We start from the raw sequence: 25,731 nt of genomic DNA on the forward strand, positions 1-25,731 counted from the left end.
CTCATCAAAATTCTATAGGCAAGGACTATCATCCTCGTTTGATGATAAGGTGACACAGGGCAGGGCTGTGTTCAAGACCTGCAGGTAATGGGGAGGTGGAAGAGGTCTCTCAGAGAAGGATATGGTTAGAATCCAGCCCCCCCTTGTCCACGGTTACTGCACTCTGTGTGTCTCTATGCAAGCACATGCTATCAGCACTTTCAGGAAGGTTACTCTCATAGCATGGCCTGGCATGGAAAGAGATGGGGGAGCAATGACAACAGGCAAGTGGAGCTGGATTCTAGAAATGTTTCTGCAGTTGCATTGACAGCATTTATAAATGGTCCATATGTTGGCGTGCAGAACAAGGAAGAATCTGGGTTGCTTAGAGGTTTTTGGCTCAGGACAATGAGGGGACAGGGGTGCCATTAACTAAAATGACAAGTACAGCAGGGAAGGAGGAAGGGACAGAAAACAGAGGGGCAGGAATTGGGATGGGAGAATAATAAATTCAGTTTCAACACATTAGTCTTGAAATTTCTTTTGATCATTAAAAATCCTTAGCACTAAAGACAGATTTAGTAGACTTGGAATCATCAACATATATGCAAGCATTGAAGTCATGGGAAATGAATGAGCTCACTCAGGAAGAACAAGAATATAAACGATTGAGGAGAGGATAGAGGGTGAGCATGAGTCAACAAAAGGATGAGGACAGGTCCTAGGGAACACCCAACTTCCAAAGAAGTGTCGGAGAAGGATATATTGAAATGAAATGCTCAGGTTTTTCTACTGTGGTGTGTGTTCCTCTGGGCATCTAGCATAGAGCCTGACATGGGGTAGGGGCTCAACAAGCTGGAGTTGACCAAAGAAATGGAAGAGAGAGAAAGGATAAAACATTTCCGAAAATGCAATGACCAACATATTTATTATTTACATTTAATATTTAATCAGAAATTAAAATTTGAAAAACAAAATTGCTAAGAAGTCAAAAGATTTGAGGCATGAGGAACACTTGGAGGTTACTATTTTCTTGGACACCTTTTTGTGAGAAATCCTGAAAATACCAGCATCTGTTTCTTGTATATGCAATACAAGCATCTAGAATACACACATTAAAAAGATTTCTAAGGGAGCTACAATTTCTAATTTACTTTGAAACAAGAGGTTAAATCTTTTCCAACTAAATGAAAATTTCCAATTAACCAGGTAAGAACTAAATAAAATCATCCTGTGCACAAAAATGTGTCCAGGGGCACAAAAAATTACTTGATCCCTCGTTTTTAAAGATGCATGCATGATAAAACCATATAAAAGCACAAGATAAATAACTTTAGGTTTTAAAAAAATCACTCTGAATTTACATTTTGCAGTAAAGGCTAGCATAGAACAACACCCAAGCAAAGGTGACCATTCAGGAATACATGTCGATAATTCCACACACAGTCTTATATTTTCCTCCTCTCCTTTCTAATAAGCCTTCAGCCTCCAATTAAAATTTCTCACCAACTTCCTTTCTTTTCAAAACAGCTAATTATTAACCAGGAACCTGAGACACTCTCATGTTTATCAACCAAATAGCCAGAAGTATCAATTTCTCAGTTCAGACAAATCTCAGCACTAAAAATCATACCACTCCAGCCTCGAAGGGTAGTTTAGTAACAAACTGTTCATGTTTAAAACATGAATTGGTCATAGAATAAACAATACCTTGAATGGGAAAGCTAGATACAATCCCCTTGAAAAAAAATGAAATCAACTACTCCCAAAGGAAGTGACCAACACTCACGAGCCAAAAAGAAATGGACCTAGATGCTACTCCCATTGGCCATTTAATAGGTGATGCTGGGCACCTGGATGGCTCAGTCAGTTAAGCGTCTGCCTTCAGCTCAGGTCATGGTCCCAGGGTCCTGGGTTCCAGCCCCACATCAGCCTCCCTGCTCAGTGGAGAGCCTGCTTCTCCCTCTTCCACGCCCCCTGCTTGTGCTCTCTCTCAAATAAATAAAATCTTAAAAAAAAAAAAATAGGTGATCCTAACAAAATAAAAATTTGAAAAATAAAGAAAATATTCTATTTCTCAAACCCAACTAGTTTCTAAATAATTTTTAGTAAGAGAATAATAAAGACGGTTTGCTAAACCTCAACCATACCAGAAGGTGAAAATAGCAAAACAAAAGAACAACCTAGAAAAGAGAAACAGAAAGCTCCAGTCAGCCCGGAGCTGACTTTCCTCTTGGCCTCACCAACCCTTGAATGCTCCCCCCAGACTCACCTCAGCCTGGACCTAACCCTCTCTCCCAAAAAGGAGGATGCGGGGAGATCAAACAGGTACCCATTCCATGATCATGTCAATGAGAACAATGAGAAAAGCAATTAAATAGAAAACAAAAAGCTCTAGCAATTAAATAGAAAACAAACTGGGTCTCTAGGGGACATTCTTGAAAACCTGAGATCAACTCCCGGAAAAACACTCTTGACCACTTACCGCTACCGGAAGCTGCTAGATGGCAGATCAGAATCAGCATCTCATCAGAAAAAGAAGGTGGCTTTGTAGGAAAGCGGCTACGCCACCAGTGAGGAACTGGGGGAGAAAAACACTCCTTGGAAAAATACCAAAAGCCCAGAAGAGTCTCTCCTTCTAGAGTTGCCTGCTACTGCTGCCAGGGCAGAACTGGTTAATCTTGAAGAAACAAAAGGAAGCTCCCTAGAGGCTGGCTTCAGCAGGATGGCTTCCTCTGTGGGAACCAAGAGTTCAGAAGGATGGACGCGGACAACGGAAGAAGTCGCAGTTACCACTTCTGCTTACCAAACTTTCATCAGCCCTCGACTAAGAAAAATAAGCAAACATCTTCAGAGTTCCCACCTGTTTTTCCCAGAGATGAAGGAATTAGCATTTTTTAAAAATCATTGCAAGGGGAGTTTTACTATCTTATGGGTGAAAGCTAAGCACACTCAAGCAACATTTAATATGAAGAATCAAGACACTTTTTCCAAACATTCTTAATTTCAACTCAGAGTAACACAAACAATTAATCCTTGAGGATGCCAAAAAATAAATGCACATAGGAAATGTATTTAAACTTTTTAGTTCAGAATCACGTTGAGGGGGTTCCTGTTTTTAAGATGGGATTAGATGAAAACAAAATATTTTGGTTTGTGTCTATTTTTAAAAGAAAAGATTAGGTCTTCTTCTAAGTATGTCTAAACCCATTTATGGGTTTTCCAGAAGTTGCATCAGATTTGCAGTTAAGTACTGAAACCAAATACATTTTTTTAATTATTTTCCACATGTTTATTATTTTTTTTTATTATGTTCAGTTAGCCAGCATATAGTACATCATTAGTTTTTGATGTAGTGTTCAATGATTCATTAGTTGCATATAAATAACACCCAGTGCTCATCACAACACGTGCCCTCCTTAATACCCATCAAAGGGAGGGGGATGGGGGGATGGGGACACCAAATACATTTTAATCACATTTCTATAACCACAGCAAGTTGATCCTCTGCACATATCAACTCCACTCTCCTGGAAAATCCTGGTACTGAGCCCTCGCACCTCCACAGACAGCCAGATCAGAGAGAAAGGAAGGGCTTTCCCTGCCAAGCCTCCCCAGTCACAAGAAACTGTAGATTTTTTTTTGAAACGAGAGTAATGGCTTTCTTCCTTGCATGATAAAAATAACCAAGAACAGCCTATAAGACGCAATCATTTCTTTAAGACATTTAAAATGAAAAACTCTTTAAAAAGTGTTTTTAAGTATAATTTCTATACCACTTTTTAACCTACTATATTAGCAACTACTAGAAGTTTGGTAATTCCCTTTGTTGAAGAAGATAAAAAGAAATCAGCACCTTCTCCTACAATATTAGTGTAGAAGTTGGTAAAAAATTTATTTTTTTAAAGATTTTATTTATTTAACAGAGGGAGAGAACATGCACAAACAGGAAGAATAGCAGAGGGAGGGGGAGAAGCAGACTCCCTGCTGAGCAGGTACCCCCTCCACCCCCCCCACCCCCCCCCACCCCCCCCCCGCTGACCAGTGCCAGGCTCAATCCCAGGACCCAGGGATCACGACCTGAGCCAAAGGTGCTCAACCAGCTGAGCCTCCCAGGCGCCCTGAAGTTGGTAAAATATTTTTAAAGGGAAACTAAGTATTGTCTATCAAATATAGAAATGTATATGTTTCCATCTCTTAGGAATTTACCCCACAGATGATCTGTACACATATCTGTATAAATGTTCATTATAGCACTGTCTGTGATAGGAAAAACTAAAAATGGCTTGAAAATAGAGGATTAGTCCCGTAAGTGAAGACACATCCATGTAAAGGAATACTACGCAGCCATCAAGAGGGATGGAACTGGACCGAAGGATCAGATGGTCTGGGTTCAAATCTAGTTCCAGCAGAGACTAACCAGGTGACTCTGAGCAAGTTCCCAAACCTGTTTTGGCCTCGATCTTTCCTCTGTAATAAGATGAAAATTACATTACCTACCATAGAGATTTATTGTGACTAAGACAGTACCTTGAAGGACAGCAGATGGTCAATAAGTATTAGTACCAATTAAAGAGGTAGGCCTCTTTAGATGGACATGGAAAGATGTCTAAGATATACTGTCAAGTGAAAAGAGCAAGTTGCAAGAGTATGTATAGGATAATTCCATTTGGTAAAATATTTTAAATGGGCTTGCTGTTGACTGCCTGCTTCTTCCCAGTAAGATACAAGCTCCTGGAGAGCAGAGACTTCTTTCACTGTTGTATCCCTGTTTCCATAATAGGCATTCAATAAACACTTGTTGACTGAATGAATAAAAATAAGCAGAAAGAAATTTTTAACAATAGTCACCTCCAAAAAATGGTACAGGGTTGGAAGGGGTGGAAGGGCTGGTGGGCCCTGGAAAAAAATACTTCTTAGAAAAGTAGTGTTTACATTTTTTACAGTGAGATTGTGTGCCAACCAATAAAAATGAAGTTCTTAGAAGATAATGGTTTTGTTTATGGGGTGCATCTTAAGATCTATGGGTGTCCCCCCTAACAGCAGACCAATGAGGGAGCAGGGATGATCCTCCCTATTACCTGATAAGTTAATGAGTCAGAAAGCAACTTATAAAAGAAGGAAAGCACAGAGCTCTCCTTTTCTCCTTGGCCTTCTATTGATCTTTCCAAAGTTAACCCTACAATCTCCAAGCCAGATCCTCTGTCCTAATCCATCAAGATCCCTCTCCTTTACCTAAACATCAACGCACATCCCCAATGGGGATCTCAGCCCATTTCATCCTCTCCTCCTGGGAGACCTTTTCCTTCATCTTCTCACTTACAAACCTGGCTTTAAAGGACCATTTTCTGGGGCGCCTGGGTGGCACACTCGTTAAGCGTCTGCATTCAGCTCAGGGCGTGATCCTGGTGTTCTGGGATCAAGTCCCACATCGGGCTCCTCTGTTGGGAGCCTGCTTCTTCCTCTCCCACTCCCCCTGCTCTGTGCCCTCTCTCACTGGCTGTCTCTATCTCTGTCGAATAAATAAATAAAATCTTTAAAAAAAAATAAAAATAAAGGACCATTTTCTGATTCTGAGCATCTCTGGTCCCTCCCTCTTGGACATGGCCACAGACCAGGTTCGATACCATCCACTGGCACTTATTCTACAGTGTCTGCTATCTCCCCTTCCAGTTTGAGATGAGGTCTATAAGGACTGAGTCTTCAGTTTTGCAACCCCTTCTCTCTCGCACACATGCTCTCTCCCTCCCACCCATGCATGCACGCAGTCCTGCACTATTAAAAAAAAAAAAAAAAGACTGCCACATTAAGGAGCTATGTGTTGTGGTTTTGTTCCATTTGCCCAAAAGTTTCTGACACTTGAAAAAAAAAAAAATTCACCAGCCCTGTCATTCTCCCTGAAATTTCGACACTAGGGATATCTTTCTTCAGCTTCCTCAGTATATTCTTGTTAAATGCTTCTGAAAGTTCTAAATTGATTTAAAATGCTCTAGTTCTTCCTATACTAATCAGTCAGAACTGATTTAATTATATTTTGCTCCAAATTAACAACACTGATGGAATGAGGAATCCTAATGGCAGAAGAAGGTGGGACAGAAGGGCTTACCACACTCACAGTAAAACCACAGAATGACTACCTCACATTCACCTCACGCACAGAAGCTCTCATAACGCACGCACATGCGTGGGGGGCGGGGGCTAGCCATGATTTCATATTATTTTGAAATATTCATTTTAAAATGCAAGTATCTTGCCATTAAATACCCTTGGAGATAGATCTTTGGGTGTTTAAAAAATGATTTTACAGTGTCCTAGAATTATGTACTTAAAATCACAGAGCATCAGATTTATTTGTCCCATTACTTTAAGTCCCAATGCTCTTTACCCATCTCTGAAATGTAACGTTACAGCAGATGCTGCTACCCCTCTCTCAGGCCGTCTTATTGCCCACATATCACCTTGACTCTCTCCCTCACTTCATTCAGATCTGTGCTCAAAGTCACCAACTCTGAGAAGCCCACCCCGGTCAGCCTACCTAAAACAACACACACACACCCCTGCCCCTCTCCATCCCTTATCTTGCTTTATTTTCCTCCACAGGAAAGCACACAGCTATTATACTGCATATTTCCTTGTTTATTGTCCGGTTCCCCCCCACTAGAAAGTCAGCTTTAGGAGAACAGGGACTTTGTCTTTGGGTCTACAGCCAGGGCCTAGAGCAACGTGCAGTAGGTGCTTGAGGGATGCTGAATAAACCAATGAACAGTAATAGCCTTGTTGTGTGGTTTTGTCACTTACTAAATAGGTATCCATCCTCCTCCGGAATACGAGCTGCTTGAAAACAGAGCTCTTGTTTCATTCCTGGTCATCACCAACAGCGCCCAGCAGAGAGTAATTTATCAAATGAACTGAAGCTGAAGTCTAAAGTATAGTTTTCTGTATGATACTTTCCATGTCTACTAGATTTCCATTTATAATATGCCCTCAAGTTAATTTTTTTTAAAGATTTTACTTATTTGAGAGAGAGAGACAGGGATAGCAAGAGAGAGCATGAGTGGGGGGGGGGGGAAGCAGGCTCCCCACTGAGCAGGGAGCCCTATGCAGGGCTCGATCCCAGGACCCTAGGATCACAACCTAAGCCAAAGGCATATACTCCACCGACTGAGCCACCCAGGAGCCCCTCAAGTTAATTTTTCTTAGCTCACTTTAATCTGTCAGTCCCCAAAGTAGTGCCAGTTGATAGACCTAATGTGAATAGAACTTGCTATAGGCATAGAGCGGTTAGGGTCAGCTTTCAGACTCCTTTTAACTACATCTCGAAGTATGAAATTCAGAGGAGGAGGAGAAGCGTAGGGGAAAGGATGGAGGCCTACAGCACATTGAAGATGAAGAAAGCAACTGCTCACTCTTTATGGCATGAACAGAGGAGATCAACTTGCTCTGGATAACCAAAAGGGGGAAAAGGAGGGTTTAAAATCTCTGCTTTATTAATTTCATAAGCCATTCAATAAGAGCCTGCTGTGTGATCTTAGTACAATTAATGTGATCTGTACCATTTCAATCCTTTAAAAGATTTGCCTTATGACCCAGTATGTAGAAAGTTATTTTTAAAAATGTGTTGTCTCTATGTCCATTTGGTCAATTAAAACTCTCATTTTAATCAGCCTGTTCTACTACTGAGATTGGTACATCTAAAATCTCCCATTATATATAGAATTGCTTATTCTTACTATTTCTGTCCATTTTTTTTTGCTTTATCTATATTAAATCTAAGTTACAGAGAGTAAAAAACTTACAATTACTAATTTTCTAGTCAACGTGTTAAAATTATTATAAAATATATATTATAAAATATAACCATTTTATCTTTTGTACTGATTTGGCCTTAAATCTATTTCATCTAATTAAAATGAAGCTATACTAGCTTTCCTTTGGTTAAAAATAAAATTTTAAAAAATAAAAGCTCTACTTTTTCCACTTGCAGATATATACCCAAAAGAACTGAAACCAGAGACTCAAACAGATACTTGTACACCAACATTCACAGCAGCAGCATCCACAATAGCCAAAAGGTGAAAACAACCCAAATGTCCATTGATGGGTAAAGGGCTACCCAAAATATGGTATACAAATACAATGGAATATTACTCAGCCTTAAGACAGAATGAAATTCTGGGAGCCTGGGTGGCTCAGTCAGTTAAGCATCTGCCATCGGCTCAGGTCATGATCCCAGAGTTCCAGGATCAAGCCCCACATCAGGCTCCCTGCTCAGCTGGCAGTCTGCTTCTCCCTCTGCCCCTCACCCCCCTCAAGCTCTCTCTCACGCACTCATGCACGGGTGCGCGCGCTCGCTCTCTCTCTCTCAAATAAATAAAATCTTAAAAAAAGAATGAAATTCTTATACATGATGCAACACGATAAACTTTGAACACATTATGCTAAGTGCAATAAGCCAGACACAAAAGGAAAATATTGTAATAATTCCACTTGTATGAGTTACTAGCATAGGCAAAGAATAGAGGTAGCCAGGGTCTGGGAGGAGGGGAAATGGGAGGGTATTTACTGGGTACAGAGTTTCAGACTGGGATGAAAACATTCCAGAGATCAACAGTGGTGACAGTTACACAGCATTGTGATTGTGTTTAATGTCACTGACCTGTACACTTAAAAATAGCTAACCTGGTAAATGGTATATATTCCCACTAGATAATATTACCTGACCAGTGCTTAATTTTTAATCTTCATTAGGTAGCATATACATTGTCAGAACACTAGAAGTTCTGTGTTTTTTTAAAAAAAAACCTTATTTTGCTTTAAAAATCTTACTTTTTAGAAATGTCCCTGCCTGTAATCTAGAGTTTCCAAAGATTTTTCTCAATGGTCACCTCAATTTGTCCTCACAACAATCCAGTCAATTATGTTAAAGGAATTTTGATTAAATATCTGAGTACTTGAGAGAAATGTTTTCCCTAATTTACTCACCCTCTTACTTTGTCCTCCAACTTTGCACATATTTCATCAAAATGAAGAGATGGAAATTTTTATACTTAAGAATATGAAGCCATGCAGCTTTTCTCAACAGAATAAATAGCATCATGTTTCTCAAAACATGTAAATAAGTCTAGCTCTACTGCCAAGACAGCTAAGAAAGCCAACAAATTACCATTTTAAGTAAACAGATAGATAAACCACCTATAGCAACCGGTTATGCCTGATCCAATATTTTCACTCAACAAGTGCAAATACTTCGCTAGACATGCAGAGATGAGGGAATTCTACAACAAAAGGTGGAGAACAGGCTCTACTCTTGAGAATGAGACCACCAAGCAGATTTAGTCCCTTTGTGTCAATTCAATCTAATCGCAATGAAATGAACTAATTAAGATTTCATCAATTCCCTGAAATTAAGCTATTACAAGAGTTTCAGGATTTTTGTTTGCTTGCTTGCTTTTAATGCCAAGAAAGGAAGGCTGAGCTCACTGAAATATCAAGCCAAGCCTTAGCATCAGCCTGAACGGCAGAGAAGTAACTCTGGCCTAAAATTATGATGTGGACATATACAATAAGAAAGAAAAACAGAACAAAGTATCCCCTGATTTGTAAACACTTTCTTGAGCAATGCACCTGCTGTGAGCAGACTAGAGGCCAATTTGAACCTACTGAAGAAGATTTCTTTGAGAGGAGCCCTTGAGCCCTACCCTATGTTCTGCACTAAAGCATGAGAACTGCAGGGGTATAAATCATGCAATGTTGTGCAAATTACTTAACTGCTTTAAACTTTAGCTTCCTGAGCAACCTAAGTATCCACTGATAGAAGAATGTATAAAGACATGGTGTGTGTGTGTGTGTGTGTGTGTGTGTGTGTGTGTGTGTGTATAAAATAATGGAATACTACTCAGCCATAAAAAAATAAAATTTTGTCATTTCCAACAACATGGATAGACCTGGATGTTATTATGATAAGTGAAATAAGTCAGAGAGAGACAAATACTGTATGATTTCACTTATGGAAATGTGGAATCTAAAGAAGAAAAATGAACAGGCAAAACAAAACACAAACAGACTCATGAATACAAAATACAAACTGGTGGTTGCTGGGAGTGGAGGATTATGCACAAAACAGGTGAAGATGATTAAGAGGTACAAACTTCCAGTTATAAAATAAGTCATGAGAATGTAAAGTACAAGAGAGGGAGTACAGTCAATAATATCGTAATAACTTTGTATGGTGACAGATAATTACTACAGTTATTATGGCGATCATTTCTTAATGTATACAAATGTTGAATCTCTATGTTATACATCTAAAGCTAATATAATATGTCAACTACACTTCAATAAAAAAAAATGTTAGTTTCCTGATTGTAAAATTGGGAACATTAAAACCTCCTTCTCAAGCTATTTGTGAAGATTAAAGGAGATAATCACTAAATAAATATTAAATTAACAAAAAAATAAGTATATGTATGTTACATATGCAGTGACATAACAAGAATAAATAATACATAACCTAAAGCCTGTAATACAATCATTGCCCAACAAAGGTCAGTGTCTTCCCTGCTCTCTCCAGAATCTTCCCAAATGTCTACCACATTTTGTTCATCAGAAGAAAAGGAAGACCTCTGAGTTCTGAGATATTCCACCTCTCTAGTTCTTTCCATCCTGATACGACCATCTGCCTTCTCTTCTGAGACAGTGGTTCCCAGGGCTATCCTTTCTATACACCATTGAACAGCACAAGAAATAGATAGTTTTAAAGAATGAAATCAATCAGGGTAAATGGCAGTTTTAATATTTCCTTCCTGTACCCCAGAGGATTATTTAAAAACCACCGTTCCAGGACAAGGTTCAGCCAGTGAGAGAAGTACACTAAAAATGTTCCTGCCCACCACACCCTTTTCTCTTCAGTGACAGAAACCTACTCACTTTCCATTCAGAAACAGTTTCACCAAACCTTGAAATCATACATACCTTCAGGGTCCTCAATACCTAGAAACAGAGTTTTCCAACCTCTTCTGGTTTCATGTATTATCTGGCACTTTCTATGGTGTGTTTGGCTGAAGTTCACCAAGAGAAGGTAACCCAACTGCTCCCCCAATCTCCCCCAACAATTACTTCCTCTTGATTGGTTAACCTTTTGTGTAAGAAAGTAGGTTCCCTTACATTGGCCAACATAAACGATTGACCCATTGCTGGTGGTACCATTTCCTACGTGGGATTTTCCATCCTTAATGAAAAGACTCACAGTTGAGTTAGTTATTACTCAACTAACTCACAGAAAGAACAAAAAAAAAAAAAAAATCAGAAAATGCAAGACAGACATTTCTTTAGAAGTTAAGCCTGGATACGGATGTCGATTTAGGAATAGAGGAGTTTCCTGCTCCGTTAAAATTTCAGGAATTAAATTAAAAATAACAAACCTACCACTACATTAAAATTAAGCATGTAGGATTTCAAAAATAAAAAACGATATCTAAATTCCTGGGTCCTAAGTCACCTCTGGGGACTTGCTCCCCCCAGCAATTTGGATTATCGGGTAAGGGCTCTCCTGCACACCCCTTTCAGTTCGGACATTCAAACACAAAGCAGAACAGTAGGATCTGGAAAGTTTTTTGTTATCCAAGCCACCACACCCAAACCAGGTGATTTGCATTTAACTTGCCCTTTTAAATTCCTTCTGAACCTTGTGTTCCAGAACTAGATGACCCAGCTCTAAACCAAAGAGCCTAACTCCAAGCCAGACAACTGGTATCCCTAGTTATAAAAGTCATTCTAACAGTTCATTTCCAAAGGACAAATGATCCACAGCCAAAAATGGATCCTGGCGCTGACTGTTGACACCAGTGAGAAACACTCCCCTAAATGATATCTCTCGCTATCAAGAAAGCAGTGTCTTCTTTGCATATAACAAGTGACCAGGAAATATTTTGGGGCTCCACTTTTTCATAGATTGGCATCATAAAAAGTCCTTCTTACAATAGTAGGTGTTTACGAGAAAGAAGGAGTTGATCTGTGTCAGTGTCAGGGCTCCAGTGGTTCTCTGTCTCAGAACCTTCAAGACACTGGAGGAGCCAAACACTCAGGACCTTCTAACACTCAATCCAGCCCCACTTTCTCCTTAACAGGCTGTCATCCCAACAGAAGGAAGGACCAAGGCCACAAGGCTTTAAAGAAGATCTTAGCTTTATCTCTTTACCCTTTAGTCTGTCCTACGCATCAATAGGGATGAAAACTCCCTACCCCTTACATGTCATTTGGAAAGGGCAGGGTCCAAGACCAAAGGAGTTCAGGCTCTTAATCAGGACTATCTCTAGGACATTTCATACATTCATCACCATTTTCCATCACCAGTTCTATACCAATTCCTCTGCAAGGCATTGGGATCCCAAGATAACCAAGACCTGGTCTCTGCCTTAGCAAGAACTTTTCTAGTGGAAGGGAAATAAGTTGTCAATAAGTCACTGTGATATGCTATGGTAAGAATTCTAATAGGGGCATCCCGTCCAAATATGCCTTGGAACTATAGGAGAAGGCATACTTACTTCTATGTGGTTGTGGAGGTATCACAGGAAAACCTCAGGATTTGAAGCTGAATCCTATGAGAGGAATAGGAGATGTATAGGGAGGATCTGGTTAGTTTCACAAGCTAACATTCCATGAGAATAAATATCACTGATAGTTTTTATCTCCTCCCCTCAGCTACTACTCCATCCCACCTAAGAGAATGGCAGCCCTCCACCACCACCTGAGTTTCCATTCCAAATGGCAGGAGTGAGTCACAAACCCACATCCTACAGCATTCATGAATGTGGAGGGCAAAAGGGAGTTCATCATCACTTCAGTACAATTACTAGGTCATAGCAGATCAAAGGCCAAGCAAGAGTTAGACAGGAATTGAGTTCTGAATGCGTCAAGCACTGCCTTGGGCACCCTACCTCTGAGAAAAGCATGAATTCTTTCCTACTTAAGGTGCTACAGCTGTGCTGTACCATAGATTGTAAGAAAATCCACCCTACTATGAAGCTGGAAGACGACACTGGGATGTGGTATAGGAGGCAAAAGCACAAGATGGCAGGAGGGAGGCAAAACGGTCTCAGATGGCTCCAGAGTCATCCTGCCCTCTAGAGGTATTCCATATCTAATGGAGAGTGGCAGATCCCATTAAAAGCTTTGAGTAAATATTAATTCCAGATGAACAATTACAAAGTGTGCACCCCTCCAGTTCTGGACACATCCCCACTAATGCTGAGCCACCTTTAGGTAGAACACACTCCAATCTCAAGACTTGGAATCTATAGTGGCTGAGTGGATGATAAAGCTATGTCGGGTGCATTCTCACATTCTTATGCATCCTTGGGTAAGGAAGATGTTTTTTAGATTTTCCCTTATTGGTAAGCTAGTGTTTCATCTTGTATCCAGTCTGTCAAGGGGAAGGGGCATAAATATCTTCCCAGAAAAGGAGGTGAGACATGGGGTTAAGTCATGCCAGAGACAGACAGAAAAGGGGAACGATGGATTCAGACACCAGAATCCTGGTTTTTTCTTACCTTGGGACCTAAGCTTCAGAGGGTGCTGATTACAGAAGCACCCAGAAAGATGTGGAGGCACCCAGGTTAGTGGCCTGTTTCCTCCAGCTCTAAAGGGTGCCCTTGTCCACCACGGCATCAAATTCAGCAAGGCTGGAAGCAATAGGAGAGCAATGGAGGAAGAGGGTGACTCGAGATGCTTGAGGCTGTGTTCCTGCCTCCTTGTGATAGACAAACAGCAAGGCCCAGGTCAAGAAGAAGAGATCGCCTTGAGCAAAGAGAAACCAGAAGACCTAGCATGGACACAAGGCTCCTACCCATCACAGAGTCAAATGAGTCCTCCATTTACCCAGATGCCTCCCATCTTGGAGAGGAACAGGGAGAGGAGAAGGATACCCAAAGGCCTTAAAAAGACTAAAGAATCAAAAGGAGCTTACTTGAACTTGAAAAGATTATGATACATAAGTTAGCTAGTTTAAGATTTGTGGGTTTTTGGAGGGGGTAGGTTTTTTTTTTATTATTTTTAGAGAGAGCAATGTGCATGTGAGAGAGAGAGCAGGCGGAGGGGCAAAGGAAGAGGTAAAGAATCTCAAGCAGACTCTGCACTGAATGTGGAGCCTGATGTGGGGCTCGATCTCACGACCCTGAGATCATGACCTGAGTCGGATGCTTAACTGACTTGGCTACCCAGGTGCCCCTAGCTCAAGGTTTGTTAGAGATTATTTTTCCCTACTTAACCATCAGGCTGTGTGGCTTAGTGATAAAAGAAAAAAACAAACAAAAAAACAGATCCTTTATAAAAAATTAAATGGCCACATTTTTAAGGCATAGAAGCAATAGAGTAAACTGTGACCCGCTACACTCATTTCCATCACTGAACGCATCTATGTATGGCTTCTGGTCACCGAGAAGAGTCAAACTCACCAAGAATGCTATATTGGTTTGCTAAGACTGTGACAATAAATTACTACAAACTAGGTGGCTTAAAACAACAGAATATTTTCCCCCTCACAGTTCAGGATGATAAAAGTCTGAAATCAAGGTATTGGCAAGATTGGGTCCTTCCGGAGTTACTGACAGAGAATCTGTTTTATACCTTTCTTCTAGCTTCTGGTAGTTGCTGACAATCCTTTATATTCCTTGGTTTACAGAGGCATCCCTCCACACTCTCCATGTCAGATGGTGTTCTTTGTGCGTCTCCTCTGTATCTTTGTGTCTTCACATGGCTTTCTTATAAAGATGCCAGGCACTGAATTTAGTGCCCACTTTAATCTAGTATCTCATTTTAACTTAATTAATCACATCTGGAAAGATTCTACTTATGTATAAGGCTACATTCTAAGGTTCCGGGTAGACATGAATTTAGGGGGCATACTATTGAACCCAGTACAAATATAATAGGGAGTTTTAATAAACAGCCAGAATTGAAATTACAGGGTAGAGTCTAGGAAGATTTTCACTCACTGCAAAGAAAGGTCTCCACTCTTTGGCTGGACTGGACATTTTTTGCTTCTCTGCATACACTACATTCATGTTGGGGTGTTTATACACACTGTCCACACACCCTTCCCCCACCTCTGTTTACATAGCTGAATCTTCTACATCTGCTATGAATCCTTCTAAAAGTCATATGCTGAAACACTTACCTTCTCCCCACCCCCCACCCCCACACACACACCTCCAGGTGATGGTATTAGGAGGGAGGGCCTTTGGAGGTAATTAGGATTAAATGAGATCATGAGGATAAGGCCCTTACTGACAGGATTGGTGCCCTTAGACTCAGTAGAGAGCTTCCTTGTCCTCTACTTTCTACCACAAAAGGAATTAATGAGATGACAGCAGTCTATAATCTGGAAAAGGGCCCTCACCAGAACTCAACCATGCTGGCAACCGATCTCAGACTTTCAGCCTCCAGAACTGTTGAGAAATAAATTTCTATTGTTTATAAGCCACTCAGTCTATGGTAATGTATAACAGCAGCTCAAATAGACTAAAGCCACATCTTTTTTTTTTTTTTAAAGATTTTATTTAGTTGACAGAGACAGCCGGCGAGAGAGGGAACACAAGCAGGGGGAGTGGGAGAGGAAGAAGCAGGCTCCTAGCAGAGGAGCCTGATGTGGGGCTCGATCCCATAACACCGGGATCACGCCCTGAGCCGAAGGCAGACGCTTAACGACTGCGCCACCCAGGCGCCCCTAAGGCCACATCTTTAAGGTTTTACCTGCATATCATTGCCCCTGGGAACCCCGTTTGGAGACTCTAAGAAATCTGGAGCTCCACCGAGCTCCTATAAGACGCTGCACTTTCGCATCATGGCACATTACTTGCCTTACTGTAATCTCCACCTGTCCACTTGTCTGGGCTTCCACTACCTGAGGGTGGCAACTCAATGTTCCACCCGGGACCTAGCACAGAATATAACAGTACAGCACACCTGTGATGAGATTACCCAGGCTCTGAGGAGCTTCTGGATGATCTTACAAGTCACTCAACCTCTTTGGGTCTCAGCTTCTTCATCTGGAAGAATCTCAGACTAATAATGTCCAACATTCCATAAAAATAATGATGGGTAAGAGCTAAGAACTGAACAGTACTTACTATGTTCTAAGTGCTTTACACAGAGTAACTCAGTTCTTTCTTACAACAATACTATGACATAAGCCTTTTTGTAAATAAGGAATCAGAGAAGCAAAGGTTAAGGAAATTTCATAAAGCTGCAGGGCTAGAAGGTGTCAGAACTGGAATTTGAACCTGGCAGTCTCATTCTAGAATCTATGTGCCCTACCCTGTCTACTATTTCTGCTCCTGTATGACGGCGCTTCCTTTCATTCTATATAGGAGCTGGTGTGAATTTATTCACCCCCAAAGTCTACATGTGTCTGATTCCCCACTGATATGCTAGAAATATAAATTCTAGCTCAATACAATTAGGTAAAGAAAGAGAATAGCATTCCAGTACCTTATAAAGTTCTTTTTACTCTCACTGCAGTAAAACAAAACTTACACATCATTAACCAGATCCTTCAAGATAACTGAATGTTCAGGTAGGAGGTCTATAATGACTAAATCTTAACTCAGAACCTCAAAATCTAACCTCAGAGAAAGTTTTAAAGGTTTTATGTTCCCACTCTTCATCCTTTAGCTGGTTGAAATCTGAAAGCTATATTTTCTCTTTTTGAGGTATAGTTACGACATATTCATTTCCAAACTATCTTAGTTTCATCTGCATTCAATATTAAGTGTGACAAATTCTAAACTTGTAAGTTGATCAAGGAGGCACTCTAGAGTTCATTTGGATTTTACCTGTCAATATTCTGAGTAGTCTTTCCCTATTGCTAGCAATCTTTAATCACTCCACCATCACTTGATGGTGTCACGCTTCAGAGAGCCTTTAATTTTAACCCTGTTTCCGTGAATCATTTTCACTGTGGTTTGTGGGAATCGTTTGAACACCCAGAACATTTGACATATCACATCTGTCCATCAAGATGGCTTTGGGTAGGTAACCTTTGCAGTGCACACTTATCTGAGGTCCTAGACATTCTTTCAAATTTAAAACAAACTGGTCAGAGCTTGTATAATTTTACAAAAGTGTGGGGAGCAAACCGATTGAATATCCAAGTGCAAGAATCAAATTCCACATGGGACTTCATCTAGCAACACAGTAAGTAGATACTTCTGCTAAGTAATGAATTGGGGTCTACCTCCGTAGACATGTTTTCATAGGTCATCATAATTGAAACCTGACATACATAAAACTGTAACTAAATACTGATGCCATCGGAGCAGAGCATCATAAAGAGAAATGTCCTAGGCTCCTCTTGTATCCGACTGGGAAACTTTTGGTCCAATTAAGGGAACACAGATGTAACTTCAAAGGGCCTCCAAAAAAGTGCAAATTCTCACTGATAAATCCTTATCTCTCCACAAATAAACTGTAAAGTCGCCAGACATTTAATAATTCTCTCATGCACATTTCAATGAAAGGTGAAGCTGCTTGTTTTGTTTTTTTTTTCCATCCAACCTTGAGTGTGGAGATTTCTTCTTCTGAATTATTGATATAAGCATGGCATTTAAATGCACACAACAAGTAGCTGCAGATCTGTTTGGCTCTCCCGATTGTGTCAATTACTGTGATGCTAACCATGCCCATTCCATCCTGGAGTTTAAGTAAACAGGACCACCACTCTCTGCTGAGCTGGGGATTTATAGGGGCTGTGTGTCTGGCACTCAAGGAGATGTTGGCTTGCTCTCACCCGTGATTACATATACAACGTTGTCATATAATTTTCAAAGACTTCAAAGCTCACAACCTTCTGTAAACTTGCTATCTGGGCATGTTTATCATGGCAAGGAATAAAGGGAGGAGTGTTATGCAGAAATTTCAAATTAAAAGCACTTCAAAAATGCATTCTGCAGGTCTATAAAATCTCAAAATGTCCAGGAGAAAAATGAAGAAAGCCAATCAGCCTACCACCCATACAGGGGTAAAGCCAGGCTGGAGCAAATGTGGCGTAAATGTTGGTTTGGAAGGGCTGTTTGATTTTTCCATGATTAAGATATTTTATCCTAATTGTTTCCTTTGCTAAATGAGTAGTGCTTAATTGGTAAGTAGAAATGAGTTCACTTCCTTCCCTTTCTCTTTTTTCAAAGTGACCAGATGTCTCATTTGGGGAATTATCCTTGTGATATTGTACTGAGAATACAGAACGGGCCTGTGGGTCTAAAGAGCCCGGGTCACGTGAGTGTGAGAGCAGGGACTCTGGAGTCCAGCTTGCCTGTAGGTGAAGACTGGCTCCACCACCTTGTAGTTGAAAAGCACTGGATAATTTCCCTATGTGTCTCAGTTGCCGTATCTGTAAAATGGGGGTAATAACAGCACCTACCTCATCAAGCTATGAGGATGAAATAAAATATGTACTCACGAAATATTTTATTACCCTAACTGAAACATTGGACAGGAGAAATTAAAGCACTTCTTTCCACATCAGGGGTTAGCCCTTAAGAACCAATAAAAATTTTCTTGTTGGGGTTCTCAATTCTGTATCCCCACAGCTTTTGTTTATACTTTACTGGAGCACTTTTAATATTGATGTTCTCCCCTGCATCAGGCGTTGTGCAAGAGGGTTCTCATACTTATTACAGCCACAGAATCAAGCACTGTGTTAGCACTGATACAATGTCTATCTTCTCTGAACACTTTTCCATTCATTCTCTATGTTTCATTCATCCAATAAGGACCTATCACATGCCAGCCCATGGGCTACACAAATTCAATGCCCCAAATCCCTGGCGCTTACCAATCAGTGAGCAAACTTTTCTTAAAAACAAAACAAAACAAAACAAAACAAAAAAAACATTTTGGGAGATGCCTAGATTCCCTGTTAGCCAGAATTTTCTGGGAGGACTCATCCCAAGGGATCACGAGTTATGTATCTATCTTTCTGTACAGTGCTGGCTGAGGAGAGCCATTGTGTCCTTTGAATGCTGGGCAGCATAATGCGTCATTAGGACTCATGAGTAATCAATCACCGAGTGACATTTAAACATCTGATTAACTAACCGCCACATTTTCCTGCAGTTATTGGAAGCTTCTCAAACTGAATGTACCCTTGGGATGAGATCTGAATCACTGTCACTGAGGACAACAGTGCATATTGCCAGGAAATGCAGAACAACTGGGGCACAGGAAGAGTCTCATTTGTGTCTTTCCTCACGGTGAGGCATCTGCTGTCTCTCTCTCATTAACAATACTCACCATGCTTCTGTTATGAAGTGACACGCAGACCTTTACAGCCATATACAGGGTTAGAGGTGGGAGGAACACCATCTCAGACACAAATGGTAGTCAAAGAGGGGAGTGGACAGAATCCGCCATTTATTAATTCCACAACCCAGGCTTCCTAACTGCCACTTTAATGATCTTTCCCCTGTACCACACCTGGTGACAAGATTTCAAGAGCTTCTGCTCAGCTTCTCTTTCACCAGAGTCCCACTAATCAACTCAATTAACATTTTGGTAAAAGCTGTGAGCACAACCTGCCAACCATAATGATCATCTTAGTATTGCTCTAGCAGCTGGCTGAGAGAACCTATCACATTTTCATCCTTCCACAATCTGTAAGGCACACCGGGACAGCCTCTCTCATACAGTGGTAGAGAGAGGGTAGACTGACACACCTTTCTGGAACTCAGTCTGGCAGTTTATCAAACGCTTCACACATGTGCATACCTTGAGATTCAATCCTTCCATTGCTGGGAATGTGCACTTAGAAATGATCAGAGACATGCAACAAACGTGTATACGAACATGTGTACGTGGTTAGCAAGAGACAGAGCATCCCTGGTCCAAACACAGATACATATAAAACTGAATGAAATATACTCAGTCATCAGTTAGCTACACCTGGACCTAAAAGGGTGTCAGATACTGAAATTGAAGGCACAATGTCAAGAATTAACTACCAAATACAAGTGTATCTTGTAAAGTTGACCAAATTTCACTAACTGCAAATATCCCTTCAAATCATAGATTAGAAAGAAACGATTTTAATAAAAACATCACCTTCTAGCTACTTTATCCTTTTCTCCTTTTATACCCACCCATACTGCCACCATCACTCCATCTACCGAGAAGTCTGTGCTGTAAATCCTTTTTTTTTTTTTTTTTTTTTTAAAAAAGCCGAAATACAGGGACACCTGGGTGGCTCAGTTAGTTTAACGTCTGCCCTCAGCTCAGGTCATGATCCTGCAGTCCTGGGATTGAGCTCTGCATGGGTTCCCTGCTCAGCTTGGAATCTGTTTCTCCCTTCCCCTCCCCCTGTCGCTCCCCCTCACCCTCGACCCACCCTCCCACTCGCATATGTTCGTGTGCTCTTTTGCTCTCTCAAATAAAATCTAAAAAAAAAAAAAAAAAAAAAAAAAAGCCAAAGTACAGATGACCAGAACTCAACTGCTGGTATGGGAGAAATTATATGAATAAATAACATAATTAAATGTGTCCATTCTGTAGATGACTTGGAGTGACTTTGATGTATCAGACTGAATCTAATAGTTCCAGTACTAGGTACTTTTCACTGTTAAACATTATCTTACAAAACCTCAAATTTATACTCGAGAAAATTCACTGATTATCATAGACTACACATATTAGGGGAAGTAACTTCATTAACTATGTTCTAAATAAAGCTGTTTTGTTAGAAATCACATTTTACCTTGAGTCTGGGAGTTTATCTGCACAGCAGGATGTTGTGACTCCTTTGTCTTACTGAAACTAAGCTTGAGGGCTCTTACATTTCTGCAGCATCCTGTACACTTGTAACTCTTTAATTGCTTTTAGTTTTTGTTTAATGATGTCTGTGTTCTCCTTAAAACTCAACTTCCTGAGAACAGAGACTGCAACTATCTCATTCATGATTTTATCCCCAGTACCTAGCACAATGCCTAGCAAGTTGTTGGTGCTCAATAAATTTTGTACCCATGAGATTGTGATTTATAATTAAAAAAATTTTTGTCTTCATCCCCATACCTACCATAGAACTTTTAAAACCCCTGGAATTTCTGAAGTGGAGAGAGAAATGAAGGTGTCATTTTTTATGTTAATAAGGCAACTTTTGGAAAGCATTTAAGGATGGGGCTGGTTGCTAGTGGAATCAACCATGAGATTAGACGGGTTGGAGATTTCAGTCTCATTCCCTGACCTCTAGGTGCCTGAGAAGACAGGTAACTTTCTCTCCCATGCTCAGCCTCTTGTGCCTCTATCTGGAACGCACCCACTGAAAAATCAGGAGCAGGGGCAAGGCTCCACCTTGTTCTTATCAGAGAATTCCCCCTCCTCTGGGGATTGAAGTGCAGTCCCTGAATGTCCTCAGGCTTCTGAATCATGCTGATTTCCTCCCTACTAGTTCCACTCTCCCCACTCGCTGGAGCTGGATCTTCCACCAGGCAAGGGCCCCATCCCTTCACAGCCTGTATGTATCTGCCAGGTCCTGGCTCCTCCTTTTCTGGCCCCTTTTCATACCAACAGAGCTCTAGTTCTGAGTGTGGGGAACTAAAGAGAGCTTACAGACCCTCAAAGTACCTCCAAATTCAAGACCTGAGACAGTGTAGAGAAAAATATTATTATGAGTTATCAATGTAAACAAAGTTACATTGAGTCACCCACTATATATTGAACTGTCCTAAACTCCAATAAAAGGCTAACAGCATTTAAAACACAGCCTATTTGAGAAAGTGATTTATTCACAAATATGTACTGAAATATTTTTAAAATTCACAAAGCAAAATTATATGCATGCTAAATAATGTAAATGGAAAATATGAAAAAAAATTACCAATTACTACTTTGTCCAGGGAGGGACTCAGGCGAGAGGAATGATTGCTAGTTGTTCTTAGTGTAGCGGTAATGCTACACTAGTAATACTAGCAGCAGCTAGCCTTAATCTGTGTCCACTGTGGGCTAGTCATTGTACCAGTTACATAAGTTATCTCGGATCTTCACCATAAACTTGCAAAAGAGGGGATATCCTCCTTTTAAAGATGAGAAAATGGAGGTTAGTAGCTCTCCCCATGTAACATAGCTTGTCAATAGAAGAAAAATTTAAACCAGCGTCCATCTGAGACCAAAGGCTATGCCTCATCTCAACTCCACACTGCTTTCAGGAGAGGAGTTTGCCGCTCGGGGACATCACTCAGCAAGAAGTAAGAAGAAGGAAATTCTGCATAAGGTGGGCATCATGGCAGAAAGTGTCAAATCTATCCACCTGGAAGGAGTGGGAAGGTTGCTTGACAAGGTTGCAAACCCTGAGTTCAGTGAATAAAAGGACTACCGTTTGAGGGTATTAACAATCAAAAGGTTACAGTTTAGACCTAATAGCACAAGCTTTAAAGAGCTTATGCACCCTTTGGGATTGGACAGTGACCAGGTGAAGAGAATTCTTCATTGGAAACTGTGTAGAGTAGGACTGAATACGGAGAGTAGAAGCCACCCACTTGTGGGCAGGATGAATGCAGAAACTGAAAGAATAGGAAGAAAAAGGAGGGGCTGAAGAAAGATGGGAGGACTTGGAGGACAGGCAGAGTGCAGCTGTGGGGAAAGAAGTGCATGAAGAAAGTAAAATTCTGATTAACTGTGTAGGGGAATTGTGTGACCTAACTTAGAGTTATTTGGGTGAAGAGGAGAGGAAAGAATGACTATAACGACTAAGAGAAAGTTGAGGCTACAGTCAGCTGTTACAGATTTGTTCTAAAAGCCTAGAAGGAAAAGGAGATGAGCCCATTGCCGATTGGAAAAATTAGTTTTCCTGTGTAATTGAGAACTTGAATACAACAGAAAGAGGACAAATGGGTAAGAAAGATGAATACACGGAGTCCTAACTGATCTCCAGGAGATCACCCAGGATGACCACGACAACATGGTCAACACACAAGCTTCCAAGAAGCAAAGCCCAGTATGTGAGGAGCCAGGCTGGGTCACTGCAGGTCCTGACTCCTGACTCTTCTAACCATTGGCCTTGGGACATTGGTTAGGTCACTTACAATTCATTTCCTAATGTGTAATGTGGGAGAAATAATCCTATTCCTGTCTACCCAACACTGTTCCCAATCAACACTAGGAGCTCATTAACTAGTCCTTGGTTGGTTGGTTGGTTATCTTGTGGAGTAGTTATGACGATAAAGATAAGAAAGCATGTGGGAAGATTTAAAAGTGCTAGAAGTGTCATTATTCAGTAAATGTTATTTGCCACAGATCAATATTCATCATGTGTTAAAGTCATAACATGATTTCATTTATTCTAATTACTAAACTTCAAATAGAACACCCTGTTCTCTGGGGGAAATTACTTACACATAAATTTTAACATGTTTAGAGCAGCGGTTCCTAAATATCCACCTGAATAAATTGCCAGAGAACCAACAGGGGAACTTTTTAAAATATAGAGACGTTTGCGGCCTCCTCCTGGAGATTCTGCTTCTGTAGTTCTGGGGACGGACTGGGGGATCTGTACGAAAGTTCCTGAGGGGAGTCTAACATGCAAACAGCTTTGGCAAGTACTGAGAATGTTTTACAAGAGTACGGACCTCTGGGGCGCCTGGGTGGCACAGCGGTTAAGCGTCTGCCTTCGGCTCAGGGCGTGATCCTGGCGTTCTGGGATCGAGCCCCACATCAGGCTCTTCCGCTATGAGCCTGCTTCTTCCTCTCCCACTCCCCCTGCTTGTGTTCCCTCTCTCGCTGGCTGTCTCTATCTCTGTCGAATAAATAAATAAAATCTTTAAAAAAAAAAAAAAGAGTACGGACCTCTCTCAAACAACTATTAGACTGTCCTCCAAAGAGCGAAAAGCCACCAGTACCTTCTAGAACCCTACCACGGAAGCACCTGTGGGTCAGATAGTCCCACCCCTCTATCTGTGAGCCCTGAAATACTATTGCCCACACCTGCTCCTAGGCCCACTTCACTCTGTTCTTTTTTTTTTTTTTAAAGCTGCCTCCACCTACCCCAACCCTTGTGGTTCTCCCCTCCTTCCCAAGATTTTTTCTTCTTCCTGCTTTGCTGTCCCTGTAGATAAGCACACCAGCCCTTTCTCTTTTAAGGGATGTCAACCAATGATTACTACGAAGAAGGAAAACAAGAGGCAACAAACTTGGGGGAAAGATAAATATTCCAGACTCTTCAATATCTTACCGGCATGAGGCTTGGCCGTGGGTCTTGATTCCCATCAGTGAGGCAGGTAGCAACTTTGAGGGAAAAGAGCTGAGAGGAAAGTTCCAAATCAAGATGGCGGTGTTGGAGGATCCTGGGCTCACCTTCCCCCAGTCACACTAGATATGCAGCTGCAACTTTCTCTGATAAAAGCCTACACACTGTCTGAGCGACCCCTTCCCGTCAGGCAGACAAGAGAAAGCCCACAGTAAAGCGCCCAGGAGAGGCTGAACACAATCTCGAGAGCCAGAAGTCCATCCCCCGAGGCGTGAGGCACAATCAGGAGCGAACTCGAAACCCGGAGCTTCTCCCTGAGGAGTGAAAGGCTTGGGAACGCTACATCAGGCACCCCAGCTTTTAAGACCTGCTCCTGAGACGCAAGCCTGGAAACACACAAGGCTCTAACCAGCTGAGAGCCGCTCTTAAATAGCCACGCCCCCGGACTCACCTGCCCCCACGTAGCGCAGAGGCTGTGAACGAGGCTCACGTGCTTTCGGAAGACTGACCGCCAGGTATCTCATTTAGCAGCATCTAGGGGCCTGCTGGCTGGCCTACGCTTCACCTCTGCTTTGCTGTAGCCAGTGGGTGCCATCTTTTTTTTTAACGCTAGACATTTTTTTGTCATTGTTCTTCCCCCCTCTTTTCCTGCAGGCGCAGTCTAGATGCTCTCCCGCTGCTACTCCAGTATTTCCTGGAAGGGAGCCTCTGCACACATCTTATTGTCTTAAAAGCGGCAAGAAAAAAACAACTTATTACATACAAGGGAGCCCCCAAAGGACTATTAGAAGATTTTTCAGCAGAAATTTTACAGGCCTGAAGGGAGGGGCACAATATATTCAAAGTGTTGAAAGAAAAAACTTCCTACTCCAATACTCTATCCAGCAAGCTGTTCAGAATGGAAGGAGAGATGAAGATTTTTCCAAACAAAAGCTAAAGGAGTTCATCACCACTAAACTGGCCTTGTAAGAAATGTGAAAGGGACTTTAAGCTGAAAAGAAAAGTTGTTAATTGGTAACAAGAAACACATGAAAGTATAACTCTTGCTGGTAAAGGTAAATACACAGTAAACGCAGTGGACGAATCACTTATACAGCTAGTAGGAAAGCCTATAATACGATGTTGCTCGTAGACCAAGGAGGAAAGAAAAGCAAAAGATTCTCAAATAATCCTAGTGAACGTGATAGATTTTTGCATTCAGTATTAAGTCATGTTTTCCTTCATTCCATTACAGAAGAATGCTATGATGGAAATGGCATGATTTGCAATTATCCATGTTTTCTTATATATTTCCCCCAGCTACCCGGTCTACTTTCCCCAACTACCAACTCATGTACACTTTTCCTTCATCAATTTCTCAAAGCTCACCTATTCCTGGAAGCCTGACTAGTCCTAGTGGATGCAATCAGTCCTCTCCTCTACACCTGTGAAAACAGTGTGCTTCATGTCATATTAAACTAGTGAATGTGGTGCTTAGCCTTGTAAGGTCACTTCTGGATATTGTATTATCACTTCCTCAAATTAGGATC

At 41.1% G+C, this 25,731-nt stretch overlaps 1 protein-coding gene across 6 annotated transcripts in view; it reads right to left on the bottom strand.

Annotated features, from left to right (window-relative positions):
• The window catches only part of ATP8B4 (ATPase phospholipid transporting 8B4 (putative)), a 246,914-nt gene extending 222,356 nt beyond the window's left edge, over positions 1-24,558 (bottom strand). For 3 of the 6 annotated variants that reach the window (XM_045812106.2, XM_087859266.1, XM_045812103.2), the window contains exon 1: positions 10,951-11,082. The gene's annotated coding sequence lies outside the window, so the exon portion shown is untranslated. Of the gene's footprint in view, positions 1-2,251; positions 2,373-2,464; positions 2,703-10,950; positions 11,083-12,521; positions 12,576-24,187 lie in introns of those variants that run through there. The other 3 variants (XM_087859264.1, XM_087859263.1, XM_087859265.1) reach the window with 3 other exon arrangements.
• Between the last annotated feature and the right edge of the window lie 1,173 nt (positions 24,559-25,731).

This window comes from Ursus americanus, chromosome 36 (genome assembly GCF_024610735.1).
Source record: "Ursus americanus isolate L20-20 chromosome 36, mUrsAme1.1.p, whole genome shotgun sequence".
NCBI lineage: Eukaryota > Metazoa > Chordata > Mammalia > Carnivora > Ursidae > Ursus > Ursus americanus.